The sequence below is a fragment of the Phyllobates terribilis genome, unplaced genomic scaffold (genome assembly GCF_046119375.1).
Source record: "Phyllobates terribilis strain yellow unplaced genomic scaffold, ASM4611937v1 Scaffold_20__1_contigs__length_20440879, whole genome shotgun sequence".
Classification (NCBI taxonomy): Eukaryota; Metazoa; Chordata; class Amphibia; order Anura; family Dendrobatidae; genus Phyllobates; species Phyllobates terribilis.
The window spans coordinates 8,991,652-8,996,492 of NW_027362780.1; positions in this window are offsets into that span (position 1 = coordinate 8,991,652).

Consider the following 4,841-nt stretch of genomic DNA (forward strand, 5'->3'; position numbering starts at 1 on the left):
TTGTTCTTGGAATTCCGCTGAAGTTTAAAAATGCTTCGGAGCTCTTCCATTATTTTCGGTATTCCGCTGAAGTTTAAAAATGCTTCGACCTCTTCCATTGTTCTCGGAATTTTGCTGACGTTTAAAAATGCTTCGGAACTCTTCCATTGTTCTCGGAATTCTGCTGGCGTTTAAAAATGGTTCCGAACTCTTCCATTGTTCTCGGAATTCTGCTGAGGTTTAAAAATCGTTCGGAACTCTTCAATTATTCTCAGAATTCTGCTGTAGTTTAAAAATGCCTTGGTACTCTTCCATTGTTCTCGGAATTCCGCTGAAGTTTAAAAATGCTTTTGAACTTTTCCATTGCTCTCGGAACTCTGCTGAAGTTTAGAAATGCTTTGGAACTCTTCCATTGTTCTCGGAATTCTGCTGAAGTTTAAAAATGCTTCGGAACTCTTCCATTGTTCTCGGAATTCCGCTGACATTTAAAAATGCTTTGGAACTTTTCCATTGTTCTCGGAATTCTGCTGACGTTTATAAATGCTTTGGAACTCTTCCACTGTTCTCGGAATTCTGCTGACATTTAAAAATGCTTCAGAACACTCCCATTGTTCTCGGTATTCCGCTGAAGCTTAAAAATGCTTCGGACCTCTTCCATTGTTCTCGGAATTTTGCTGACGTTTAAAAATGCTTCATAACTCTTCCATTGTTTTCGGAATTCTGCTGGCATTTAAAAATGCTTCCGAACTCTTCCATTTTTCTCTGAATTCCGGTGAAGTTTTAAAAATGCTTCGGAACTCTACCATTGTTCTCTGAATTCCGCATACATTTAAAAATGCTTCGGAACTTTTCCATTGTTCTCGGAATTCTGCTGATGTTTATAAATGCTTTAGAACTATTCCATTGTTCTCGGAATTCTGCTGACATTTAAAAATCGTTCGGAACTCTTCCATTGTTCTCGTAATTCCGCTGAAGTTTAAAAATGCTTCAGAACTATTCCATTGTTCTCGTAATTCTGCTGACGTTTATAAATGCTTTGGAACTCTTCCATTGTTCTCGGAATTCTGCTGATGTTTAAAAATGGTTCGGAACTCTTCCATTGTTCTCAGAATTCTGCTGTAGTTTAAAAATGCTTCGGAGCTCTTCCATTGTACTCGGAATTCTGTTGATGTTTAAAAATTCTTCAGAATTATTCCATTGTTCTCGGAATTCTGCTGGTTTAAAAATGCTTCGGAACTTTTTCATTGTTCAAGGAGTTCTGCTGACTTTTAAAAATGCTTCGGAACTCTTCCATTGTTCTCGGTATTCCGCTGAAGTTTAAAAATGCTTAGAAACTCATGAATTGTTCTGGGAATTCCGCTGAAGTTTTAAAATACATCAGAACTCTTCCATTATTCTCGGTATTCCGCTGACGTTTAAAAATGCTTCGGAACTCTTCCATTGTTCTCAGAATTCCGCTGAAGTTTAAAAATGCTTCGGAACTCTTTCATTGTTCTCGGAATTCCGCTGACGTTTAAAAATGCTTCGGAACTCTTACATTGTTCTCGAAATTCCTTTGAAGTTTAAAAATGCTTCGGAACTCTTCCATTGTTCTCAGAATTCCGCTGAAGTTTAAAAATGCTTCGGAACACTACAATTGTTCTCGGAATTCCGCTGAAGTTTAAAAATGCTTCGGAACTCTTCCATTGTTCTCGGAATTCCGCTGACGTTTAAAAATGCTTCGGAACGCTACAATTATTCTCGGAATTCCCCTGACATTTAAAAATGTTTCGGAACTCTTCTATTGTTCTCGGAATTCTGCTGAAGTTTAAAAATGCTTCGGAACTCTTCCATTGTTCTCGGAATTCCGCAGAAGTTTAAAAATGCTTCGGAACTCTTCCATTATTTTCTGTATTCCGCTGAAGTTTAAAAATGGTTCTGACCTCTTCCATTGTTCTCAGAATTTTGCTGACGTTTAAAAATGCTTCGGAACTGTTCAATTGTTCTCGGAATTCTCCTTGCGTTTAAAAATGGTTCCGAACTCTTCCATTGTTCTTGGAAAAACGCTGAAGTTTAAAAATACTTCGCAACTCTTCCATTGTTCTCGAAATTCCACTGAAGTTTTAAAATTCCTCGGAACTGTTCCATTATTCTCGGAATTCCGCTGACATTTAAAAATGGTTCGGAACTCTTCCATTGTTCTCGGAATTCCATGGAAGTTTAACAATGTTTTGGAACACTTCCATTTTTCTCGGATATCCGCTGAAGCTTAAAAATGCTTCGGTACTCTTCCATATTTCTCGGAATTCTGCTGACATTTAAAAATGCTTCTAAAGTCTTCCATTGTTCTCGGAATTCTGCTGATGTTTAAAAATGCTTCGGAACTCTTCCATTGTTCTCGGAATTCCGCTGAAGTTTAAAAATGCTTCGAAACGCTTCCATTGTTTTCGGAATTCCGCTGAAGTTTAAAAATGCTTCGGAACTCTTCTATTGTTCTCAGAATTCCGCTGAAGTTTAAAAATGCTTCGGAACTCTTCCATTGTTCTCAGAATTCCGCTGACGTGTAAAAATGCTTCGGAACTCTACCATTGTTCTTGGAATTCTGCTGATGTGTAAAAATGCTTCGGAACTCTTCCATTGTCCTCGGAATTCCACTGACATTCAGAAATGCTTCGGAACTCTTCCATTGTTCTTCGAATCCTTCTGACGCTTAAAAATGCTTCGGAACACTCCCATTATTCTCCGAATTCCGCGGAAGTTTAAAAATGCTTCGGAACTCTTCCATTGTTCTATGTATTCCGCTGAAGTTTAAAAATGTGTCGGAGCTCTTCCATTGTTCTCGGAATTCTGCTGACGTTTAAAAATGCTTCGGAACACTTCCCTTGTTCTCGGAATTCTGCTGGCGTTTAAAAATGCTTCAGAACACTCCCATTGTTCTTGGAATTCCGCTGAAGTTTAAAAATGCTTCGGAACTCTTCCATTATTTTCGGTATTCCGCTGAAGTTTAAAAATGCTTCGGACCTCTTCCATTGTTCACGGAATTTTGCTGACGTTTAAAAATGCTTCGGAACACTTCCATTGTTCTCGGAATTCTGCTGGCGTTTAAAAATGGTTCCAAACTCTTCAAATAATCTCAGAATTCTGTTGTAGTTTAAAAATGCTCTGGAACTCTTCCATTGTTCTCGGAATTCTGCTGAAGTTTAAAAATGCTTTTGAACTTTTTCATTGCTCTCGGAATTCTGCTGAAGTTTAAAAATGCTTTTTAACTCTTCCATTGTTCTCAGAATTCCGCTGACATTTAAAAATGCTTCGGAACTTTTCCATTGTTCTCGGAATTCTGCTGACGTTTATAAATGCTTAAGAACTCTTCCATTGTTCTCGGAATTCTGCTGACATTTAAAAATGCTTCAGAACACTCCCATTGTTCTCGGAATTCTGCTGAAGTTAAAAATTCTTCGGAACTCTTCCATTGTTCTCGGTATTCTGCTGAAGTTTAAAAATGCTTCGGAACTCTTCCATTGTTCTCGGAATTCCTCTGGCGTTTTAAAATGGTTCTGAACCCTTCCATTGATCTCGGAATTCTGCTGACGTTTAAAAATGGTTCGGAGCTCTTCAATTATTCTCAGAATTCTGCTGTAGTTTAAAAATGCTTTGGAACTCTTCCATTGTTCTCGGAATTCTGCTGAAGTTTAGAATTGCTTTGGAACTCTTCCATTGTTCTCGGAATTCTGCTGAAGTTTAAAAATTCTTTGGAACTCTTCTATTGTTCTCGGAATTATGCTGACGTTTAAAAATGCTTCCGAACTCTTCCATTTTTCTCTGAATTCCGGTGAAGTTTAAAAATGCTTCGGAACTGTACCATTGTTCTCTGAATTCCGCTGACATTTAAAAATGCTTCAGAACTTTTCCATTGTTCTCGGAATTCTGCTGATGTTTATAAATGCTTTGGAAATATTCCATTGTTCTCGTAATTCCGCTGAAGTTTAAAAATGCTTCAGAACTATTCCATTGTTCTCGTAATTCTGCTGACATTTATAAATGCTTTGGAACTCTTCCATTGTTCTCGGAATTCTGCTGAAGTTTAAGAATACAACGGAACTCTTCCATTGTTCTCGGATTTCTGCTGAAGCTTAAAAATGCTTCCGAACTCTTCCATTGCTCTCGGAATTCTGCTGAAGTTTAAAAATGCTTTGGAACTCTTCAATTGTTCTCGGAATTCTGCTGAAGTTTAAAAATGCTTCCGAAATCTTACATTGTTCTCGGAATTCCGCTGAAGTTTAAAAATGCTTCGGAACTCTTCCATTGTTCTCGGAATTCCGCAGAAGTTTAAAAATGCTTCGGAACTCTTCCATTATTTTCTGTATTCCGCTGAAGTTTAAAAATGGTTCTGACCTCTTCCATTGTTCTCAGAATTTTGCTGACGTTTAAAAATGCTTCGGAACTGTTCAATTGTTCTCGGAATTCTCCTTGCGTTTAAAAATGGTTCCGAACTCTTCCATTGTTCTTGGAAAAACGCTGAAGTTTAAAAATACTTCGCAACTCTTCCATTGTTCTCGAAATTCCACTGAAGTTTTAAAATTCCTCGGAACTGTTCCATTATTCTCGGAATTCCGCTGACATTTAAAAATGGTTCGGAACTCTTCCATTGTTCTCGGAATTCCATGGAAGTTTAACAATGTTTTGGAACACTTCCATTTTTCTCGGATATCCGCTGAAGCTTAAAAATGCTTCGGTACTCTTCCATATTTCTCGGAATTCTGCTGACATTTAAAAATGCTTCTAAAGTCTTCCATTGTTCTCGGAATTCTGCTGATGTTTAAAAATGCTTCGGAACTCTTCCATTGTTCTCGGAATTCCGCTGAAGTTTAAAAATGCTTCGAAAC